The sequence below is a fragment of the Canis aureus genome, chromosome 15 (genome assembly GCF_053574225.1).
Source record: "Canis aureus isolate CA01 chromosome 15, VMU_Caureus_v.1.0, whole genome shotgun sequence".
Taxonomy (NCBI): domain Eukaryota; kingdom Metazoa; phylum Chordata; class Mammalia; order Carnivora; family Canidae; genus Canis; species Canis aureus.
In genome coordinates, this window is record NC_135625.1 from 30,475,035 (window position 1) to 30,500,459 (window position 25,425).

The following is a 25,425-nucleotide window of genomic DNA, read 5'->3' on the forward strand; positions in this document are numbered from 1 at the left end:
AACAGACACAATATGAGCTTTCACTGTGTTGGCAAGGTTGTTTATAAATGTGTGTGTGTGTATGTTTATCCAAGTCATCTAAAAATAACCCAAGTGAACTAAGTAAAGTAAGTGTATGCCATGCTTACCAGGAATATTAGGAAGCAAAAGCCCTTCAATATCTGAATTAGCTCTGGCACTGTTTCAGGAAAGAACTGGCTCACATCTCTTGCATAAGACTTATGTAAGAGATTAGATGTGGTGCCTGAACTATTCCAGTTATCGACAGCTTGGGGAAAAAGAAAAGTGTGCTACATTGTTGTTGCTTGCTAAGCTCTCTCAATTTCAATGGCTTCTTGTCTCTAGAAAGAAAGCATCTCTAATTCTTGAAAAAAGAAAAGCTTAGTTTTTCTAGTCGTTTTCTAGCGTTTTCTAGAAGCTAGAAAGCATACATATCACAGAAGCATATGTAGAAGTAAGCCAAAAAATCAAAGCTATGGTACGGGCAATAAGTAATTTAGAAATTGGGCAGAATTTAAATTGGTTCATACGTGAGCAATAACAAGAATAGCAGTTTTACAATTAAACTTGAAACTCCAGGCCACATTCCACACATAGCTATTACTTATCACTGAAGAAATAACTATTTTCCCACATCTCATAAAACAGCTCCTCAAAATTTAGAACTCACAATTATCGTCATAATCATTCTGAAAAAGATTTAGAACAAATCCAATTTCCAGATATTTTGATAAAAACAAAAAGAAGGTCAGACATGACTCTCACAGCCTTCTCTCTATATAAGGTTGTGCTTGGTTCTCATTATCATGTATATATATATATTTTTTTTTTCTCATGGAGCTGTGTGATGTAGAGAAAAGAAGTTGAATGTTAGAGCTTCGGTACAAATACAAGCATCATCCTTTACTTGCTGTATGACCTGAGGATATTGCTTAGGTACTGTCTAAGCTTATTTCCTCAATTGTAAAATGAGAACAACAGTGTCTACCTATCAGTGTTGCTGTGAGGATTTAGATTAAAATAACCAACATATATTGAGTGCTTATGTGATAATGTGATTTATAATAAGAAATATCTGTTTAGTCTTCCATCCCAGTCCCTGGTGCAGATTTCCCCAAGCCCTGGAAATTTCCTAAGTGAAAAGAGTGGTAAAGGTGTCTTTTGTTATTCATGACGACCCCCTTTCAACCCAGCTGAGTTTATGTGAACGAGGTGACTTTTGGAAAATCCCTAATAATGCTGTTCAGGGAGGACAGAGGGACTGGAGTCTAAACTGATCACTGATGGCCAAAGATTTCACCAAACGTCCTACACCATGAAGCCTCTATAAAAACCCAAGAGAGCAGGGTTTGGACAGCCGCCAGTTTGGCCAACGGGTGGAGGCCAACTCACGTAGGGTGGGAGGGTGACTCACCCGGAGAGTTCATGGAAGCTTCAGCCCCTTCCCACATACCTTGTCCTATGTGTCTCTTCTATCCAGCTGTTTCTGAGTTATGTCTTTTTATAATAATGAGTAATCTAGAAAGGAAACTGTTTTTCTGAGTTCTGGGAGCCACTCTTGCAACTTAATCAAACCCCAGATGGGGTTCATGGGAACCTCTGCTTTATACTTGGTTGACTGGAAGCACAGGTGAGAACTGGGACTTGACATTGGTATCTGACTGAGGTGGACGGAAAGGGAGGACAGTCTTGCAGGGCTCAGTCCTTAACCTGTGGGGTCTGACTCCAATTCCAGGGAGGCAGTGTCAAAATTGAATTGTAGGACACCCAGCTGGTGTGCAAGAATTGCTCAATGTAGGGAATCCCTTTTCCACATTTGATGACCAGAGTACAGAGGTATAAAGTGCCATGGTATGGGATAAACACCAGAGTTTTTCCTAGACAGTTTACTATGTAACTGACGGTATCTAGAAAAAAACAAGTCATCTAATCCTCATTGTAGGATCATTACTGTCCTTCCTTGTTGATAAGGCAACAGGCCCAAATCACCCAGCTTGTAAGTTGGGTCGATGGGATTTGAACTGAGGTGAGGAGACTCTAGAGCCTGTGAGTGTTGTGAGGTAACAAATACATTAGCACTTAGCAAACCATAGCACCCATATTAAATTCTCCTGAACTTACTTCTCCTTTTTCCAGTTGAGAAATTTGCCAATGAGGTCATTAATATACATCCCCTGATCTCTAGGAGCCTTGGGTGGCCTTTTCCCCTTGTTTTGAGCTGTATTTCTGCCATCCCAGCAGGCTCAGACACTGAAAATTACTACAGGCCTCACACCGTCCCTAGGCTGAGCTTCAATGGAGGGATGGTGGTGCTGGGGAGTGGAACTTTCATACACTGTATTTTGAAAAGCTTGAGGTGGAAGGAATTGAAAGCAGATCTGGTGATCTGTTAAAAGGTAGAATAATTTAAAAAAGCCTAAAATATCTGCATGGAGGAAACTCATGCTTGATAGTAGCAGTTATCATGGAAAAGAAAGTTTCCACATGCATTGGGTTTATGAGTATTAAGACATTAAGTCATGGTCGTTTTAAAATGAGGTGTGGTCAGTGTCGTAAGACTTCTTTAGAAACCTTGTACAATGAGAAATAGATAATGCTTGTAAACTAACCACAGTGCCCCACATAGAGCAAAGATCAGGTAATTTATAGCTGTTTTATCATTACATTCTTTCTTTGAGTATGTCAACTTTTGAGAACCTATAATTGGAATGAAAAACATGCCTTTCCCCCAGTATTTCTAGGTGAGAGGGAGGTTTTAGGTAAACTCCACTGATTTCAGGGTCTTCCCAAAATCAAAAACAAAAAGATACTCAGCACCCCAGGAATGGGATTGAGAGTTATTGAGGCAGGTGGCCCAGCTTCATGCTGTTCCCAAGGCCTTGAACTCCCAGAAACCCCTTTCAGTGAGAACCATGATTTCAAGACTCCCATCATTTCATGAGTCAGCTGCTTTGGTGGAACTGCCTCTCACTTGGTCCTCTTGGTCCTTAAAATTTGTGATCATGACTGCGCACCTCCAGTATAGAAACTTGCCCAAAGGTAGTGAACCATGTACAAGTCAAAACCATCATAACCAAAATGACAATAGCTCTGCTTGCAGGTTAGTGAAAGAAATGTTTCTCAGCCCCACTGAGAACTAGTTCTACCAGCTTCGGTTTCTTTAGATATGAATGGCTTGAAAGTGACATCCGCTGCTGGGTACAGTCTGGGCATATGAAGTAGTTTTGCATTTGTTTTAATATTAACCCTCTTTCAAAATGCCCAAACACATCAATGGCGAATGCACGACCCAACTCAACTGGGTCAAGCCAAACACCATTATATCCAAGTAGACGGAAAGCTGAAGGAGGCCCGTGTCAGCTTGAGTGTGGTGGAACCCCCACTCTTCCCTTGGGCTCTGCTTCGTGTACAGTAGGCTGTGGTGAACAGTTGACTTGTACTGGACGGACACACTGTTCACTGGTGTGAATCTGTATATTAAATACTAATAAAACTTACTTCCCATCTTTTTTTAGATGAAAAACAAACAGAAATAGAAGTTCTACAGTGAATCTTCTCATGCACCCCTACTCTGGACACCACCACTCCCTAAGGCATAATTAAAGAGTTACAGAATGTTAAAACTAGAGTTCCTCCAAACCGATTATTTTAAGGATTGATGTGTATAGAGCACTGGCCCTTGAAAGTTTTTCACAGAATTGTTTATTCTTCCTCCCCAACAAATTCTCCCTGGAAGTTACAATTTCATGCGCCTCAGCTATTATTCTCCTCCTTCGTGGTTTGATAGTCTGGCTACACAAGATTGCAGAGCTGGCTGTTCCCTCTGAGAGTCTGTGGCACGCCTGTGATGGATGGACCAATTCTAACATATAATAGCAATACGTCTCGGTTTGCTTTATAAATACTATCACTGAAGTGGACCTCTAGTCCCCCGGGAGCAGTGGGATGCGTGGCCACAAAAACAGTGCAGTTGTAGGTCAGATCTGTTTCTGGACACAAAGATCAGTCATCTCGTGTCATGTTTAGATGTGGTATGATTAAGATATTTAGATATGAGTAAGGTAATTTTAAATAGATTTTGTAATAAGAATAGCAACATTAGAGGCGCATTGGGTGGCTCAGTTGGGTAAGCGTCCTCCTTCGGCTCAGGTCATGATCTCAGGGTCCTGGGGTCGAGCCCTGTATCAGGCTCCCTGCTCAGCCAGGAGTCTGCTTCTCTTTCTCCCTCTGCCTCTCTCCCAGCTGTGCTCTCTCTCTCTCTATCTCTCACTCCCTTTCTCTCAAAATCTTTTAAAAAATAATACAAACATTAAAAATCACTTCGTCTTGTTTGTGCAAAAATAATCCTATTTCTGTTAGAGCTTTTATTGTATGGCTGTAGCAGCAGTGGACATTCTTTCTGAAGATGAGCTCACAGACGACTTGTTGACTTGGGGACAGCACTAACATTCTATGAGAATCAATGAGTGTTCTCTATGATTCATGCCACAGTAGAGCTAGTTCATAGCTGAGGAGGCCAGAGTGATGATCTGCGAATACAGAACACAGTCTAATGTTAACTATTTCCACAGACTTTTCTCAAGACAGGTGTGTATTAATAAAAATTGAGAATAAGGAGGAATTTGATAATCCCTTAATATGTGAATAATGGCAACTCTAAGACCTTAAGTTGTAAAGGTAGAGGGATGTTTTATTGATAGTTTCAGAGTATCAGTCAGCCCAGTCCTCTACTTTGGGCCAACTAGTACCCATTACGTAGGAAACTTGAGAGCAGAGCCTCCATGCTACTTTTCCTTATTTTCTGAACTCTTTTGCCTACCTGCAAGGCAAGTCATCTTGTAGCTCTTAAGAATTACTCTTTTTTCTAAGATTTTATTTTTAAATGATCTCTATACCCAACATGGGTCTCGAACTCACAACTGCAAGACCAAGATTCACATGCTCCACTGACTGAGCCAGCCAGGAGCCCCAGGAATTACTCTTTAGTTAAATTCAGCAGCCATTAGAAAATCCTCTCCCTTATGTATATTTTGTGGTTGAGAAGGTGAGCAAGGTAATAAATGTGTCTTTTAACAACTTGATGGGTTGGATTACCTCCTCTAGCACTGAGTTTCTAGAACTCTAGTCAAATATCAAGTGGCACTGGTATCGGAGAAGCTTTTGTATGTTTGCATATTTTCAAGCATACAAAGAAGTTGAAGGAATAATAGAATATCTTTGTACCCATGTCACAGATTTAATATCAGTATCATTAATATTTTACACATTATCTTTCTTTCTATGTATTTATACACACACACACACACACACACTATTTTTTTTCCCAGTATGTATTAATGACTCTTACATAACTGATTATTTCATTGGTAGTTGTGGTGACATGACCTGGATCACTGGGTAAGGGGATCTCGTTTCTTAATTTTCTTGGCCTGCAGGCAGGCCATTTATTAATTCTCTTTCTATCCTCACCACTCTCCCCTGGTTGAGCAGATCCCTTGCTCCCAGGACTCTACTCTCCTTCTGGTCACCCATTGGCTGAATCATCAACCTCACTGATCCATCTCAGTACATTTTTCCCCCAGATTTCCACTAGAAAGGGATTCCTACATATGCTGAATGGCCACCAGCTTCTATGTGGGTCCTTTGGTTGGGTACAAGTAGGATACGTCTTCCACAACTACTTTTTTGGTGTCAGACCACAAGCTGGATCGTGAATTTGACACTGGAATACAGGGCTCTCCGATTCCATGCTGTTTTCTAGATGGGAATTGAATAGTCCATCCCAAGGGAATTCTTCTGAGCTTTATCTTAAAGAACTGGCTTGACCCCACAACTCTTTGGAAAAGGAAATTAGTGTTCTATTGCAACATGGCATGACCACTATACAATCTCCCTGGGCGGGGTGGGGGGGGGGACATGGCCCCTTAATGGAACACTATATTCCAATACTGGTCTTCAGTTAGACCTATACTACAAGACTAGACAAATGGGCAGAAATCCCCTATGTTCAGGTGTTCTTTCTCCTCAGGGAAAGTAAGGACCTATTGGAGAACTGTAAGGTTACTACTCTCACCACCCTCTGGTTAGGACAACGTTGCCCACCTAGGACAACATTGCCCACCTCCTATGTCTCCTTCAGCTCCTGCAGAGGCACCCCCACCTCAACCCTGCCACACTGGAGACCTCCCTTACCCCCACCATAAAGAAACTAACCCCTAGTGGAGGCAGCAGGTGGTGAGTTTGGGACTCAATCCATGCATAAGTCTTTCTCCCTAGTGGAACTAAAACAAAGGTAAACTAGGGAGCTCCTCGGATGACCATGATAGATATATCAAGGGCTTTCAACATATCACCATCATATATGAAATGACTTGGAAAGAGATTATGGTTATCCTGGGAGAAGTGCTTTCTGACACCGAGTTAGAAAGGGAGAAAAAGGAGGCAAGAAAGTATGCAGATGGTCTGTACTTCTCTAATCCTAAGTATCCTATCAGAGAGACCATGGTCCCACCTGTGGACCCTGGATGGGACTATAGCAATGAAGCCCAACAGTGGGAAAGAAATCCCTTCGATATTTGTATTAAGGGATGCCTGCCATAAAGTCATTAACTTTTCCAAAGTAATAGCCATCAGTCAGAGCCCAGAAGGAAACCCAAACACCTTTATAAATAGGCTAAAAGAGGCCTTCACAACATAAACTGATCTCAACTTAGACTCCTGTGAGGGCATTTACAAAAAACTGGTTCAGGAACCTAAGGCTGACCTAAATGAAATGGTGATCATGACCCTTTATAACCATGATACAGAAACAGAGGTTAGAACTCCAGAGCAGGAAAAAAGAAAAGATGTCAAGCATGCCCAAATGCTAGCTGATTTATAAGACCAGGCTGCTTCCAAAGCCCCCCCAAGCAAATAAAAAATCAAAAATAAATGCCATGTTTACTAACAACAAAGGCATTGGGCACAGGGCTGCCCCAACAAAAACAATCCTCCTCTTACAAATTTGGGCAACGGGGCACTGGGCTTCTCTCTGTCCCTTGACCCAAAGGGGACCAGGGCTACCAGCAGCCTCCCAGATGACTGCCCAAGAATGAGAAGGCCCCCTCCAGTTGGCACCATCTTTGAGCATCCACATCACCCAACTGGACCCAAGGTTGCAAATGGTTGTGACAGGTAGGCCAACTGTTTTCCTACCTCATAATATGGCCACCTATTGTGTCTTGACTTCCTTCTCTGGACCTCCCTCCTCTAACACCTGCACCATCATGGGAGTGTCTAGCCAACTGGCCATCAGACATTTCACTGATCTCCTGTTCTGCTTTTGGGAGGGACAAGCATTTATCCATAGTTTTTAAAATTATTCCTGAATGTTTCAGCCCGTTATTGGGCAAGGACCTCTTAAAAAAATAGAGGTCTGTAGTCATCTTTTAGCCTTATACTAAAAACTATCTATGGAACATGTTAGGGGCTCTCTTAAAATGACCCTCACCAATTCCAACACAAATGCTAAAAGACTGAGATTCCCTAGTCAACCCTGACATCTGGGATCAGAGAATCCCTGGAAGAGCAATATCAACCATACCCATTATAATTGAATTTAGGGGCCCCCATTACTACCCTCAAAAAAAACCAAAACAAAACAAAAAAACCCTCTCAGATCTGAAGCAAGACTGAATCTACTGCCCATAATTACCAAGCTTTTAAAACATGATCTTCTTAGCCCCACAACTTTATCTTGCAACATTCCCATCCTAGCAGTTAAGGAAAAGGACAACAGCTATTGCCTAGTCCAGGATTTGTGAGCCCTTAATGAGGCTGTTATACCCCCATACCCAGCTGTGTGAAATCTATATGTTATACTGGGCACCATCCTCCAAATGGCCTCTGGTTTATGGTCCTGGACCTTAAAGATGCTTTTGTTTGCATCCTATTGCAATTTCTGTTTGCATTCCATGGGAATGCCCTTGTGCACCCATCTAGCAACTTACATGGACAACATTTCTGCAGGGATTTAGGGGTAGCCCTCATCTGTTTGGCCAAGCCCTCTCTAAGGATTTACAAGACTGACAACTTTCGGGGGGAGCAATCCTCCAATATGTGGATAATTTGCTCCCCACTCAAGAGTTGGCCATCCAACATAGCCTAAACCCTAAACTTTTGGACAGAAAGGGGTTATAAAATATCCAAGTCCAAAGCTCAATTGGTGCAGCAGGTGTCTTATCTGGGAGTTCTCATAATCCCCTTAAAGATACAGTCTTTCCCCAAAACGAATCCAAGCTATAATTAACTTATAATGGGTACTACCAGAGCTATAAGCAACTGAGGCCTTCTTGGGCCTTATGGGATACTGTAGAATCTGGATTCCCAGCTATGGACTTATTGTCCAGACTTTTTATGATGCTCTAAATGGCAAGTTAGACTCTACTCCTGTGAACTGGGGACCTTCACAACAGTTAGCTATGGGCAATTTAAAGAGCTTCTTAAACAGGGACCTGCAATAGGTCTGCCAAACCCAGCAAGACTTTCTAACTTTATGCTCATGAAAAAGAAGGCATCACTCTGGGAGTTTTAATACAAAAACTTGGGACCACTCCCCAGCTCATGGCTTATCTTTCTAGATGTATTGACCCCACAGCCAGAGGAGGTCCACCCTGCCTCTGAGCCCATGGAGCCCTGGCCTTACTAACAGAAGAATCTCTAAAACTAATATTGGGAGCACCCATACAAATCCTCAGCACTCATCAAAATCCAGACCTCATGACTAATCAGGCATCAAACGGGCTCTCTGACAGCAGAATTCCACAAACCAAATTCTACTACTAGAAAACCCTCACTTGCAGCGCTCTCAACTCCACTACCCAACTACCAGTCTCAGAGCATGACACAAAACCCTTCCATTCATGCACAGAGATCCTTTCCATACCCACAAAGCCTAGGCCTGACGTTGCCAACGAACCTTTATAAAATATAAAATGAAATATGGTTCACTGATAGTATTAGCTTCATGGAAGAAGTCAAGAGAAAAGCTGATTATACTATAGCGTCCCTTCATTCTACCATGGAGGCACAAGCCCACCTAAGCAACTCATAAGCTCAACTAGCTTAACTCATTGCTCTTACTAGGGTGCTAGAGCTGTCTAGGAATCAGAGGGTTACCATCTACACCAATTCCAAATATGCCTTCTTAGTCCTACCTGCCCACACAACCATTTGGACAGAAAGAGGATACGTAAGGCTGGAGGATACCTCACCTCCAAAAATATACCCACCTCACCTCCAAAAATATACCCATCAAATATGCAACTCACATAGCCCACATGCTTGAGGTTACACACCAACCCAAGGAAGTGGCAGTGGTCCGTTGCAAGGGTCACCAAAATGGGGACTCAGAAATAACACAGGGCAACGAGGATGCAGATCAGACTGCCAATCAGGCAGCCTCTCCTACAGGGCCCCTCATACTTGGCCCTTTATCACTGCCACAAACCAAATATACAGAAAAGGACAAAGCCTGGGTAAACAAAAAGAAATTTCCCTAGATGACAGCAGATGGTATTCGTTAGATGGAATCTTGGCCATTCCTCAAAGTCTTCAATGGAAACTAGTTAAAGCCCTCCCATGAATCATTTAGGGAGAGATGCTTTATAAACTCTCATTTCCAGAACATTCCAAGGTAAAGGACTCTCCCAGATGGTTCAACAAATAACCTCTTTTCCCACTTGCACACATGTAACAACTCCGGGGGGTGCTCATCACCCACAACTAATCCAACCAATAAAGAGGCGAGGATCCTACCCTGGAGAAGACTGGCAGATGGATTTTACTCAGATGCCACCCTGCAGAGGATACAAATACCTCCTCATGCTTGTTGACACTTTCATAGGGTGAATGGAGGCCTTCCCCACACAAACTCAAAGGGCAATTGAAGTAACCAAACTTCTACATGAAATCATCCCTCAGTTTGGTCTCCCAGAGTCACTTCAGAGTGACAATGGGCCCTCCTTTGAAGATACCATAGTTCAATCTGTCGCAAAGCACAGGATATCAAATACCACTTCCATTGTACTTGGGAGGCCACAGTCCTCCAGGAAGGTGGAAAGGGCCAACCAACACCTAAAAGGTATCATTAAAAAAACTCACACAAGAGACATCTCTAGATTGGAAAGAAGCCTTGCCAATTACCCTTCTCCTCATAGCTCCCAAGAAGGCCCTGGATTTAAGTCCATTTGAGGCCCTCTATGGTGACCTTTCCTAACTACAGACTTCTTCATAGATCCAGAGACTACTGACATACAAGCTCATCTATCTAAATTCCAGTAGGCTTTAAAGGAATACAGGCTAACAGTACCCACCAACAAATAATAGGTGCATCTTCTATATGAACCTGGTGACCAAGTTCTAATTAAGGTTGGGAAAGATGCTCTCTTGCCACAGTTGTCCTCCAAAATAGACGAGCCCTGGATCTGCTATAGTGGTACAAGGAGGAACTTGTCTATTCTTGCAAGAGGAATGTTGTTTTTATGTCAATAAATCCCTAGAAATCCAACAAGATATATGGGAACTTTTAACTCATGCCACCAACCTTGAAAACAAATACACCCAAACCCCTTGGTGGAATCCCTTGTCCTCCATATTAGCAATGGGTTATACCCTTTATTCCCCTCATCTAGGGGTTTTCTTGACATTACTCGTTGGACCCCCCCTCCCCCACTAATCAATATATCAGTGCCCTTTGTCTCCTCCAGATTACAGGCTACCAATCTCCAACTGGTCCTCAATCAAGGATATCAACCTTTAGGTGCCTGTGCCTCTTTCCCTTTTGGAAGTCCCTTGGATGGACACCACCAGCCACCACTACCTTCTGTCCTTGACACCTGACAAGTGATAGACGCCCCAAATCTTTAACAGCTCGAAGAAGCCAAGTGGTTATTGCCTCAATTCCCAATGATTTGGGGTCCAATCACTTGAGAGGAGAATGTCAGGCAAGTCAGGCATGAGCAGGGAAGAATACAGCAGATGCCAGCTACAGTCTCAGAGCCACCCTGAGAGTTAACAGAACAGGAAAGGCCTAACCACAGAGCCACACAAAAACCACAAGGGGACTTCCAAATAGCTGAACATGCGCATAAAAGGTGCAACTTGCCCTTAGGTAACCCTAAGTCACAACAAAGCCCATTAGAAACTCCTAAATATGCAATATATAAATGAATACAATCACAACAGAATGTATCCTGGGTAGGTGCAAGCTCAGAAGCTGAAGTGTATATACCCACCAGCTGTCAATCAAAAATGTCAATCAAAGCCAAATTTACATATGCAAAAAGCTGGCTTAAATGAATGCAGCTGGTGCTTCTTGGGGCCTTTGCCACCCTGGCTCCAGCATTGGCCCACTTTCTCTTTTGCAAGTTGCTATACTTATCTACTCATTAAACTCTGTCTCCTCATTCTGGTTTCAGCTTGCCAATTCTTTGGTGCACTGGGGACAAAAACCGAGTGACCCGGGAACAATTGTTAAATGGTGATTATTAGCCTATCCTTTCTTCAATATAGGGGAGCTGACATTCTTCTGAAAAAAAACTTTCTATCACTAAGCAACTGATGAATTTTAATTCCTCTCAAAAAGACATGGTAAAGGTTGTTTTTGTTTGTTTTTTGTTGTTGTCGTTTTTTTTTTTACCAAAAAAGTCAGAGTTAAGACCAGAGTAAGACGTTGGCGTAATAGTAGGCTCTGGTGGTCCTAAGTACTTCCTTCCTCCTTCCCTCTCTCCCTCCCTTCCTTTTTCCTTTCTTTTATCTTTCTCTCTTCCTTCCTTCCTTCCTTTCTTTTCTCTCTCTCTCTCATTGTGGACTCATGGATTCTTGTTTATTCGTTGAATTACAATCATGGTCACAATTTTTTTGAACTTCAAATAATCTAAAATTTGGCCAATTAGACACTCTTCAAACTGTCTTTTTGTATTTGTCTTAATTTTTTAAAAAATAATTTCAAACTTACAGAGAAGTTGCAAGAATAATTCAAAAAGCTTTCTCATCTTATCACTTAGTCATGAACATTTTACATTTGATTTCTTATTCTCTCTTTGCTGTTTTTCCTCCCTGAGCCATTTGAGTAAATTGTAGCCATGATGCCCATTAACTATAAACACTTCAGTGTGCATTAACCAAAAACAAGGCACTCTCCTGGAGAGCTACAGGACAGCTACCAAATCTGGAAACCAGCATGATACGATATTACCATCATCCCTAACTGCTTAGGTGGCCTCCTCACTCAGAAAGAAATTTAGTGCCTCATTCTTAGTGACAAGAAGGTGATTTAGGACATTACAATATGCAATCTTAAAATGATATATCTGTTTCCTATGTAGTGCTTGCACTTCTGGTAACTGTCTCTAGGGCTGGAGTATTATTTCACTGAATATCCTTGGATTAAGGTCTTGTGAAAGAAGATAATCGAGAGAAATTAGCCATAAATCCAGTTCATTATTTTTGTTTTTCTCCAGCAAAATACATTCTTTTTCCATATAAGGACATAAACAACTACAAATAGTTACAGATTTCCTTAAGAGCAAGACTTAAAAAGAAGATTCCCAAGCACATCTTGGGTCTTGCTGACTTCCAGACTGCTTTTACTAAACATGATCTTTAGAGAAGCAAACTTAATTAGAACTTACATTGAAGTTTTCAGATATTGTAAACGGACTCCAGGTCCTGGTCTGTGCACAGCAAAGCTGACTTCTCGGAATACTTGGAACACTTCTCTCAGTGTTAGGGATCTTCAAAAAAGTCTGGAGCTCTCAGGGGTCTGTAATTTTTTATGAATATTGGTGCATTCCCCCCCCTTCACCTTTAAGTATTATCTTGTTTTCAATCTCCCCCACGCTGTTCTAAAAAAGGGTTATTTTTTATTTAGTTTTTGAAAGGTTTTTGTTTTGTTTTGTTTTGGGGGAGGAGGATTGGGTTTTTTTTGTTTTGTTTTGTTTTTTTGTTTTCTTTTGTTTTTTTTGAGAGAGAGAAAGAGAAGGAGAGGAGGGAAGGGGCAGAGGGAGAGGAATAGAGAGAATCTTAAGCAGGCTCTACACCCAGCATGGAGCCAGCCCCATGCAGAGCTCAATCTCAGGACTCAGATCATGACCTAAGCCAAAATCAAGAGCCAGATGATTAACCAACTGAGCCGCCCAGGTGGCCCTTGGGCTATTTTCTTTTAAAGCTATCACATGATTTGTTACTTTTAGAGTTGGTGTGGAATAGACACTCACATAGCACTTCATGGTTTAAGGATTTGTAGCTTTCATAGCCTTCTGTTTTTAGGAACCATGGCAAGATTATGCCAGAAGCTTGGACTCTCCTCTCTTTCTTCGTCCCTTCCTTTCCTTCATGTGCTTACCCAAAGATCATAAACATGTCAATTCTTGACACACGGGGGGTTGGGGGGAGGCACTATCTTGGTGGCTTCTCTCATGGGCTTCTCTCTTCAGCAGCATGCATTTTGGTGTGTTCCTTCCATGAATAATTCGGTACCCATACTTCTGGTCCCTACACTCTTCAATCAGTGGAGAGACTGCTGTCTTTTGGTGGCTAGCTGGCTACACTACTTTTATTTATTTATTTATTTATTTATTTATTTATTTATTTATTTTTAAGATTGTATTTATTTATTCATGAGAGACACAGAGAGGGAGGCAGAGATATAGGCAGAGGGAGGAGCAGACTCCCTCTCCCTGTGGGGGAGCCTGATGCAAGACTCGATGCCAGGATCCTGGAATCATGACCTGAGCCAAAGGAAGGTACCCAACCACTGAGCCTCCCAGGCACCCTGGCTGCACTGCTTTTTTTTTTTTTTTTTAATTTATGATAGTTACAGAGAGAGAGAGGCAGAGACACAGGCAGAGGGAGAAGCAGGCTCCATGCACCGGGAGCCCGATGTGGGATTCGATCCCGGGTCTCCGGGATCACGCCCTGGGCCAAAGGCAGGCGCCAAACCGCTGCGCCACCCAGGGATCCCGGCTGCACTGCTTTTAATGTAAGTTTGATCTTAGTCCTCTCCCCCTTGTCCTCAGATCATTAAATATTTTATGATCTTTTCTCAATCTCAGGCCTGCCAGCTCTTTTTCCACTTTATCTGAGGTGTAAGATAAGCCACATGGTTTTCCTTTAGTAAATACTTAGAAATATACATTGACCACACACAGGGTAAACAATATTTGTGATATAAAATACAAATATTTTCTCAATGTATATTTACATACATACTGCTTAGCCGTATATAATATATAATCTATTTGCACTCCAGAAATGAGGGAGCCACTCTATGTCTCTGTTTAAAAAGACTTGTGAATTTTCTTTTCCCTGTAAATCCTCCTCTTCATGAGGAATACAGGCCCATTATGGAAACATGCTATAAAAACCCTAACCAGTGATCTCAAGTCATTGCCAAAGTGCAGTGACAGCTCACATCTCATGAAATGAATTTGTTTTGATAGCAGCCCCTTAGATTACATGCTGTTTACAACCCTTCGTGAGACTGAGAGGAGGGTGATATGCAAGCAGTATGACCCACGTAACCATAAGGAAGAGTCAGGCTTTCCCATATGCATAAATATGTTCAGCCATGCTATCTGGCACGTATACTAGCTTGCACTTCCCCACTTCCGGACTAACCAAAGATTATTTTTTACTTATTTATGACAGCCTATCTCCAAAAAGAATTTGAGGCAGCTTGCAAAATTGATTAATAGCCATCGGAAAAACAGATTTCAGGGCCAAAGTCGGATTTTTTATCTGGAAGAAAGTTTCACCACACTAAGCATAACACAGTTGATCAATGCCAGGAGTGAGCTAAAAATTGCATGGGAAGACTCATTAATGCTCGTTATGTACTTTCTGAGCTCTGGAAATACAAATGCACTTCAAACACTACGTAGCATAGCAGGTTACATCAACCTAGACCACTTGCAATCATGGAAATATTGTTGACAGCTTCAGAAATAAAGGACATCTGTGTAACCAAACATGCAGAGCTTGTCTTTTAATAAGAGCCACTCCTTCCCCAAATAGAAATTTGGTGCAACTACAAACAAAATTTTCCTATAAAATAAAATATGAGATTTGCTGGTTTGTTTTTTGCTAACCTGAAGAATTACCAGACCAGGAAAAATCCCCTTTTATTTTTTAACACATGCAAAGATTTCTCCTAAATAAGACCTAGAACCATAAGATGATGTTGTATTTCCCAACATAAAATCTTTCATTATGGTGGTCTTGGCTGTCTTGGATTTTCCAAAAAAGCATGTTGTAAAGTGTATCCCAAATCTGAATATCCTCATCTAGTCTCCACCATTTCCTGCTTGGACTATTGCAGTAGTCTTCCAGTTGGTCTCCTTTCTTCCAAGCTCATCGAACTAAGATCTATTCTCTACTAGGCAGCCAATGTAACCTCTGAAGATGGAAATCACATAATAAACTCCTCTGTTTAAATTTTTCAAAGGCTTTCCACCTTACTCAGTTATGTCATGTTGTTACATCCCCTGACCTTTCCCTTTTACCTGCTACTCTGATCCCATCTCCTACTCCTCCCTTTTGCTCACTCTGTTGCTACTCCATGAGCCTCTCTATAATGCATCCAACATACTGAGCCACTCCTACCTCAGGTCCTTTGTACTTCTCTCTACCTGGACATTCTTCCCCAGTTATCCAAACAGTTTCTGCCCCAAAGCCTTCAGGATTCTGCTCAAATGTCACCTCATCAAAGGGAACCTTCTCTAATTGGTCACCTTATATGAAACAGTATACCTCTTTTCTCTGTCAGATCTTGCCTTCTTTCTCTTCTAATACTTTATCATCGGTTGATATATTATCCATATTTTTATTAATTTGTTTACTATCTCTCTCTCCCAACTAGAATGTAAGTTATTAGAGAGGCAGGACAGAGTTTTATCTTTTCATATCCTGAGCATTTTGTATTCTAGATCATTGTCTGGCAAAATGTTCACTGTTGAATGACCAATTATACTTATTCACAAGCTAAGATATGGCATTTATTTGCTTTTGATTGAAATTCCAACCAAATGTGATAATACTGATAAAGTAATACAGATCAAAATTTCTGATAGAAGTCATTTGGGACATCTGGTTGGCTCAGTCAGAGGAACATGTGACTCTTGATCTTGGGGTTGTGAATTTGAGCCCCACATTGAGGTAGAGATTACTTAAATCAATAAACTTTAAAAAAAAGAAGTCATTTATATGAAAACATCATTACCTTTTTTTTTTTTTAAATCATCAGCTTTTGGGCAGCCCGGGTGGGTCAGCGGTTTGGTGCTGCCTTTATTCCAGGGCATGATCCTGGAGACCCAGGATCGAGTCCCACATCAGGCTCCCTGCATGGAGCCTGCTTCTCCCTCTGCCTGTGTCTCTGCCTCTCTCTCTGTCTCTCTCTCTCATGAATAAATAAATAAAATATTTAAAAAATAAAAAATAAAAAAATAAAATCATCAGCTTTTTAGATATGGTTTTTTCCTAGTCACCCACATGAAATTTTAATATCAGAGATATATTGCATATGCTTTTATGTACTGTATGTACTCACATATCTATATATCTGTGCTTTATGATTAAGAGTAAGATATTTTCATTCAGTCCATAAGAACTCATTTTCCCCCCATTGAGTAAGCATGATCAGTATCTACAATGACTAAAATTGGGAAAATTATTACTTAGTATACCCAATCCTAACTATGAGGTCCAGGAGAGCCCGGCTGGCTCAGTCAGTAGAGCATGAGATTCTTGATCTTGGGGTAATGAGTTCAAGCCCTGCATAGAGCTTACTTTAAAAAAAAAAAACTGGGGTCCATAGAAGAAAAATAATGGTCCCATTTGACTTTTTTTTTTTTTTTTTTGGACCATTTGACTTTTAAAAACAACAGAGAACCACATGCATAGGTGCTAGCTGGGCTGTGTCCTCTGTGTGACAATTATATCCCTTCTTCCAAGTAATTGGCAGTCTGTGGAAAACACAAGAAATATCCTGTACACAGAGCCCCCTGCCTTTAGTTCTGGGCTGGCTTGCTGGCTATATTGATTTTGATTATATGCCTGCTCTGTGTGAACTCTTTATATTACTCAATGCTTTATGATATTTTCTCCTGCTCCATTCATGAAAGGACTCAGACCACAAGCATTCAAGAATCAAACAAACAAAAAGCAATAATAAAATAACACAAACGAAACTATGAGAAGTGTGATACAATAAGAACTATATATTTGGTCTTTGTCAATGGTTCCTAACAAAGAGCTTCTAAAACCTTTGGAATATTCTGAGGGATAGGAGTGTTTTGTTATTCATAATGAGCCCCTTTCAACCATTCTTGAGTTTATATTGATAAAGTGACTCTTTCTAGAACCCTAGATAGCTTTGGAATGAGGGCTGGTTGCTGGGAGGAACCAACTATGTGATTAGAGGGTTGGAACTCTCACCCACATCCCCAGGACATCCAGAGAGTGAGAAGAGAGGGGCTAGAGATTGAGTTCAATGATTTAATCATATGCAGTGAAGCCTCCATAAAAACCTCTAAATGGCATGCTTCAGAGAGCTTCCAGGTTGGTGAATGCATCATGGTACTGTGAGGGTGGCACCCTCAGAGCGGGCATGGAAGTCTCTATCCCCTGCCTCCACTGCCATACTTTGCCCTATGAATCTCTTCCATCTGGCTGTTCCTGAGTTATATCCTTTATAATAAACTGGTAAATGTGGGTAAAGTGTTCCCCCTGAGTTCTGTGAGTAGTTCTAGCAAATCATTGAAACTGAGGTCATGGGAATCCTTGATGTGTAGCCCATTGGTAAGAAGGACAGGTGGCACTCGGGAACTTACGTCTGGCATCTAAAGGAGGGCAGAGTCTTGTGCAACTGAACCTTGAGCCTTTGGAGTCTAACCCTATCTCCAGATGGTTAGTATCAGAATTGAATTGAGTTGTGGGACACCCAGGTGGTGTCCAGAGACTTGGAGAACTGGTTGTTGATGTGGGACAAACCCACACATTTGGTGTCAGAATTGTTGGGAGGAAAAACATCCCAGAAAACCTTGTAATTCAGGGCGAGATGATTAGTGTAAGAGCCTGGGATTTCCAGTGTGTCCTGCAGAACCCCCAGAGAGGTGCCTCAGAGGCTGCTGCAGGGACGGGGAAAGGGCAGGATGTACATTAAATAGATGAGACCATTTTACAGGATAAATTTTGTCTTCCAAGAAATATTCTGACACGATTTCATTTTCAGCTGTGTTTAGGAGATCATTAAGATTTAATGTGTCATGTGCTGCTTTTGGTGCTTGCCCCAAGCTCTCCTATACTGTCACTTCCCCATTCATGAGCTCTCAATTTTGCTTCACTACCAGTTAGTTTGATTATGTCGTTGAGTAAGTTATTGCATTTCTGAATATACCTTTATTTTGTCTAACATACAATTTGGCTGCCTATGAAGAGCTGGATCTTAATGGATTTCATCTTGATATTATATAGAAATTTCTCTTCATTGCCAATTCTCAAGAGGTACAGAGACAGGTGAATTTTTACCTGTCTTTCTCTTTTTTGTGGGTGGCTTATCTTTTGGCCCTGGGTCGGATTTAAATTTTTTATCCTTATAAATCAAAATATGTGCCAGGATATGTCTCTTTGTATCTTTTACTTCACATTGGCCTGGAATTAAAGGGCTCTTATTCTCCATATACAGCTCTTAAATCACCTTCATAAAGTATTTTTTTCTGGCCTTTTCTCCAAAACCCAACTCACCTATATGGTGAGCTCAGTTCTCTTTCTTGACATCCTTTCACGTCTATTCACTTTCTTTTCATTCTGTGAAAATTCAAGTTTGTTTCTATGTTCCTAATTCACTTTCCTCTGCTCCAATTGTGCCTTCCACACACTTCCAAAGATGATTTTAATGTTCCTATTGCGTTTTCTATAGTTTTCAATGTCATTAACAACCCTCCCCCCATTTCCTCTATTTTACGTTTCTCATCTTGGACCATTCATTCCTTACACAACTTTCATTTCCTAGGAGTTTTGCTGTCTCTCATTCTACTGAGAGTGTTTTACTTCTGGTTTCTAAAATAAGCCATGGGCAGAGGTATGTTTTTAATCTGTCTTCCTGTGATATTTCCTTTAATTTTTTTCTAAGAAAAAATTCATAAGCCCCATTTAAGTTTTTGTTTTTACTCATGTTGTAGTCAGTATAGACTCAGTGTTTGCCAATCAAATACACCGAAGGTGAATCATTATTGCTCCACCCTCTGAATGTAGGTAATGAATAAATTCCTTTCTCAGATCTTTAGTTGAGATAAGTTGATAGCTATTTCAAATTTCTAATAGATATTCATCTACTGAAAAACAATAATTTTTTCCATTCCCAATTTCTGATTCTCTGTAACTATGAGCAAACAAGTAAATAAAACACAATTTCCAGCAGTCCACTTTCCACTCCTGCTTTTTAGCTCTTTACACATGAGAACCACACCATCCTCATCGTAATCACCAACCCTGTTTCCTCTTCTTCCTGGACACAGGGCCAGACTAGCTATCTCAGTTCCCTTGCAGTTAGGATTCTAGCTGGAGGCATGAGTGGAAGTGAGTATAGCAGTACTTGTGGTCTGACCAAGCAAAAGTTGCCATATGTGGGCCACTCTCTTTTCTCACATCTGCTCACTGGCTCTTGGTGCTCAGGGAAACATTAGAAGTCACATGTTTTTTATTGAGGTATAATTGATATACCAAAAAGTGCACGTATTTGATGTATACAATTTGTTAAGCATGGACATATGCATATACCTATGCTAACATATCCATCAAAACAAAACAAACAAAACAAAACAAAACAAAACATATCCATGATCTCCAAGGGTTTCCTTGGGTCCCTTTGCTTTTAGTGTGTGTGTGTGTGTGTGTGTGTGTGTGTGATAAAAACACTTTGCATGAGATCTACCCTTTTGATATATTTCGAGGTGCATGATACCATACAATTCACTAGGGGCCCTATGTTGTATAGCAGATCTCTAGAATTTATAGGTCTTGTATAACTGTTAACTTTATGCCCTTTGAACAACTTCCCATTTCCCCCTATCTCCCTCCCCAAGAGGCCACATGTTTTAGAGGGCTGAGCCTGTGGCAACTTGGATCCCTGAATGACTGTGTGGAGCAGACCTTGTTCAACCTCCTAATCACCACCTGGCAACTCAAATTGGAAAACTGTGTGAGGGAGGAAAACACTTCTACTGCATTAATTGAAATGTTAGGGTTTATTTGTTTCAGCAGTGAGTGTAGTTAAACCAAGATACACTTTCCTTTTTCTACCCTTCCCATCACACTTATTTTCTGAGAGTGGCTGGATCTGGAGAGACATGGAGAGACATGGAGAAGAGGGTGGGGTTTTGTAGATAGGATGGCAGTGTGTCGGCTACTTCTCAAACCATAAACCTGGGAAGAGGGACATGAAGTCCTGTTTCCTGGTGTTTTCAGCCTAAGCATTCAGAGTTATGCACCATCATGAGGTATTTTCTTATACTTTACATGGTTTTGGCTCTTTGAAAGGAAGACTGAAGATGCAGAGAGGCAAAGGGTGCCTTGGTACATCTTCTTAGCACAACTTAATTTTCACTATTGGTCATGGGAATTCTGGCCTCATGCCATGTGTGTTCTCTGCCAGTCCTTGGTTTTGGCAATTCAAGTATTAAAGAAAAAAAAAGTTTTTTTAGTGTTGAAACAGACACGTCTTGGAGAATCTGGCCTATTCCAGAGATGTGCCCTTTCTTCAGGAACCTTCTACTTGATCCCTAGGGGTCATGCCCATCAGCCAAGAAAATATTGGATGTTTCAAGTAAGATGAAAGGGAAGACAATATTGACCTTGATGGGAAGATACTAATCAATAATTTAGGTTCATATTTTGAGCCAGTGAAATATTTTGTGGAGTGCTTTTACTATCTGATATTTAAAGAAAAGCAATAGTAATACATGACATGTGAATAATGTTAGACAGTTTATAAGTTTATCATAAATTATCTCTTTGGTCAAAAAAAAAAAAAATCCCCTACTCATTGAGGAAAAATACAAGGGAAAGCAAATTAAAGAGTAGCAGAGTAGAAAAAGTCAAAGAAAAAATTTAGATGCATATAATGAAACAATTACCAATGGATGTACTTTGCATTTTATTTTCCCTGAAATGTACTCATGAAAAATACAATGTCCTCTGTGTCTAATTTTAAAGGCAAATTATATTTTAAGATACATGAGGAGAAAGTACTCAAATAGTTCCCCATTTATTCTGTTTCTACTTTCCCTCCTCAATCCACCATCTGTATTACAGCCAGGGTGGTTTTTGTAAAAATATAAATAAGATCATGTAAATCCCCAGTTTACAACCTTTCAGTGGCTTTCCTTTCACTTGGAATAAAATCCAAATCCTTCTTACCTGAGTGATCTGGATTCTGACGCCTCTCCAACTTCTTTTCATGTCACATTTTTCTCCAGTCATAAATTTCTTCATCCACACTGGCTTTTCATTAGTTGCTCAAATACATTGAATTCTTTCCCACCTTAGATCTTTTGCCCATGCTGATCCCTTGCCCATGAAGCCCTTCCCCACACTTCAGAAGGCTAAACTGTCTCATGTTAACATACCTCCTGATGTTAGGCCTTCTCTGAGCCCTGGTATGTAAATTAGGTTCCCACTGCTAGATATTCAGGTCTAGCAACATATCTTTCAGAGCACCATGCCACATTTCCTCCATTATTTGCTGCACTAGACAGCAGAGTGCCATGGACGTGGCCATGGCCTCTAGCACAGTGCAGGCCCACAGTAATTCAATAACATATATTTCTTAATTGTGGTAAAATACACCAGAATTGACCATCTCACTTTTAAGTGTACAGTCCAGTGGCAGTTAGTACGTTCACATTGTTGTATTGTCATCCAGAGAATTCTTTTTAGTCACTGATGTGCTAAATAATATTTACAGAAAGAAAAGATGAGGTCCCTGATCCCTTTTGTAAAGTGAAGGACCCTGTGTAATGTAAACAAACAAACAAACAATCCCTCCCAATTTAACCACTAGAGAAGTTCAGATTTTAATATACTTGATTTTCATAAAAAGTGGAGCACACAGAAAACTGCTAGAAATACATGTGGGCGTGGGCCGGGAAAATCAAGTGTTACTGGTCACTCTAAGTGAAACGGCTGAGACAAAAAAGTGAATAGGAAATTAGGTAAATTAGTAGGTAAATAACATAGAAATAGCATATACATTTAAACTATCTTGGGCCTCTCAATACAGGGAGATCTTTTACAAATGAATGCTTATTTAGACGTTGACTTTCCTTCTAACGTGGGCTCTCCGAGGAGTGCGTGGCCATTTGATGACATAAACAAGTAATTGGAAGTGTTTTTTACTCTAAGACAAGAAACTACCCAAGAGATGACTTGTATCTGGGAAGAGTCATTTAGGTTTGATTCCTATGAGAGGCTTGCAAAGCTGTGAGATCGTTAATTGACTTGAAACTCTTACTGCCAGATGAAATCCTGGTGTGTATTCACAGGGCTCAGAGGATTCAGTTAGGAGTTTTGAAATTTGGAGAGGAGGGAGACATAGAGGCATCTGAAAAAAATTCTTTTTCAAGGTAATAAAAAGGAGGCAAAGCTAATTAGAGACCATAGAGCAGACATGTACAAATAATTATGTATTTATATAGTGCACATAAATACTAATTAAAGTACGTGCTGAAGTGGTGAGGGGAGCTAACTTCATCTGGTTGGGATGTCTCACTCTGCCGGTGTCTCCAAAACAGTGATTTCATGTCCGTGTAAACAATCTTCTGAACTAACACAATTAGCATGGCTGTAGCTCAAATTACATAATTTACAAGTTAATCCTTCAGACCTAACATTAAGCTCTGTGAATTCAATTATAAATCACTATGTCGAAAATACTTCATAACAATGAATTTTTAACAAGAGACCTTCAAGAAGGTCCCTATCTATTCAGCCAGGTCGTGGGTTTTTTTTTGTTTTTTTTTTTGTTTTTTTGTTTTTTAAGCCTCAAAGGATTTCATAATTGCTTAAACCAAACCCTAACTAATCAATGTAACATAAAGACAGGCTACCATCAACCCAAAGGCAGCAAAGTCAATGAACAGAGTACAAAGCTCCAGGAGGTGTGTTCTCAAGGTGGAGAGTTTCTCATTATTCGATACCATCGGAAGGCAGCGGTGTCCAAAAGTGCTGAGCTCTGCAGTACTTTGCTATTCCCATCAGTTAGCATAACATCATCTGGCTCCTGCTCTGGGTATTGATGTTATGTAAACACGCTTACGTAAGGAAAGGAGAAATAAACACGCAACCAATATGCAGTGCTGCCTGCTGATCGATGCCAGAGCATGCATATTTTGATTTGTGCTTTATGTAGAGCACAAAAATACTACTTCGATAAATCTGTACAGTAAGGTGCAAGCTGTTGAGAAAATGGCATCAAAATACACAATGTGGTTCTGTGTTTATTTCATCCTAACTGGAATGTCACTTCCTACACGGATCCATCTGTATTCCAACCAGGTCCTAATGGTATATGCTTATGGGACATCTGGTTGATTTCTTGCTCTAATACAAAATTATATTTGTGATAAAGCCATGACCTATCTCTTTATTGGCATTGTACTTGGAGCAGCTTGTCCTAGATAGTCCTCCTAGCTAGTTCCTTCTCCCCAGAAATGCCCAGACACATCCTGGTTGCTTGCACATCATCCAGAACCTTGGCTCTGGGTTTGAATCTAGACTCCACCTCTTCTTTCTAGCTGTACAAGTCTGAATAAATTACTCAATGCAGTTTCCTCCCTGGCAAAATGTGGGTAATAGTACCTATCTCAAAATGTTGATAAGCAGATTAAAGGAGATCATGTAGCACTGGGGGGCACATAGTAGCTAATAAATGGTAGCTAATTTGGTAATAGAATCCCCAGGTACATTTGATGATGTGCAAACCAGCCTTTATGGTCCACTTTAGGGGAGCACAGTGAATGCACTCTCTCACAAACACTAGCAGAGAGGCAGTCCCTCAACCACTGTGCTGCCTTTGGAAGGTCTAAGGCCGCTTCCCTGTTAATTGCTGGCTTCACCTCCCAAGCCATTCTTTATGTTACATAGTCTTTACGCAGCCTGAGTGGCCTTCATTGCCTGATCACCAGACACTCTCAGGGGAAACCATTCGTGGGCAGAAATCATGAAGGGTCCCCGTGTCCCTGCTGGGCACGTGCAGTTGGGGCAGAAGCTTGATTTGATGACACACACCCGCTCTTGCCTTCTTTCCCACTCACACCTTCTTCTGGAGCCCAGATATCTGCTGTACTGCCTGGCAATTGGGAGCTTAGCTCTTATTTATGATTAAGTAAGCAACACAGGTTAATCATACTCCCAACCTAAATATAATAACCCATCATAAATTGGAGGGAGGCCTTGTTTCTTGTGTTTGCTTTAGTTTGCTTCCTGAGAAATGATGACTCCTGCCTTTACCCCATATTGACTAATTCTGGGCTTGCTGTGGCTGTGATAATCTATGGCCCCTGCAGACGCTATGTAACTGGCCAACCACTTATTTTGTTACCTCCAGTCTATCACAAGGACAGGCTATGATGAAAAGAAAGTATTCGAGGAGATCACTTTCTCTGACCATCTTGTTATGGATGAAAAAAAAATGCCTTCTAAAATTATGCACAGGCACATTTTATTTAAACATACAGGAATTGGGGTGCCTGGGTGGCCCAGTGGTTGAGCGTCTGCTTTTGGCTCAAGGCATGAGCCCTAGGGAGTCCCACACTGGGCTCCCCAAAGGGGGCCTGCTTCTCCCTCTGCCTATGTCTCTGCCTCTCTCTCTGTGTCTTTCATGAATAAATAGATAAAATATTTTTTTAATATAGGAGTTTGTTTTATTTTAACAAAAATCCTACTCAGGGGATAAAACATGTTTTAATCACCCCCTATGATTCCTGTTGGGGAGGGAGGGGTTCTTGCCCTAGGGTTACAGTGATGGCCAAACACATGATGCCAACACTGGAAGATGAGACCCACAAAAGCTCATTAGTCACATATATGTGCAGCCCAGAGGAGGACACTGATGTCATGCAGAGCCATACAGGAATGGAATGGACAGCTAAGGGCTATGGCAAGCAGACTTTTGAGTGTCAAGAGAGTGAGGTGGCATCTGGCTCCCTCAGTGGCTTGTTTGAATAATTCTGCTAGCTAGCAGGGGACTGAAACCCATTCCCCCAGGATAAGTAGGAACTACCTCTGGTTTCTTTGATAGGAGGGTTATTTGGCTAGGGATCTTATCCATGAGTCTACTAGGATGTTCAAGGTCCCCCCAGTTTCACCAGATGCAAGGTGGCCCATAATAGA

General features: G+C 41.0%; 1 long non-coding RNA gene across 1 annotated transcript in view; it reads right to left on the reverse strand.

Moving 5' to 3' along the window:
- The window catches only part of LOC144284445 (uncharacterized), a 39,626-nt gene extending 17,601 nt beyond the window's left edge, over positions 1-22,025 (reverse strand). Inside the window, exon 1 of the long non-coding RNA XR_013352847.1 lies at positions 21,454-22,025. This is a non-coding gene — a long non-coding RNA (uncharacterized LOC144284445). The remainder of the gene's footprint in view (positions 1-21,453) is intronic.
- Positions 22,026-25,425: the final 3,400 nt, after the last annotated feature.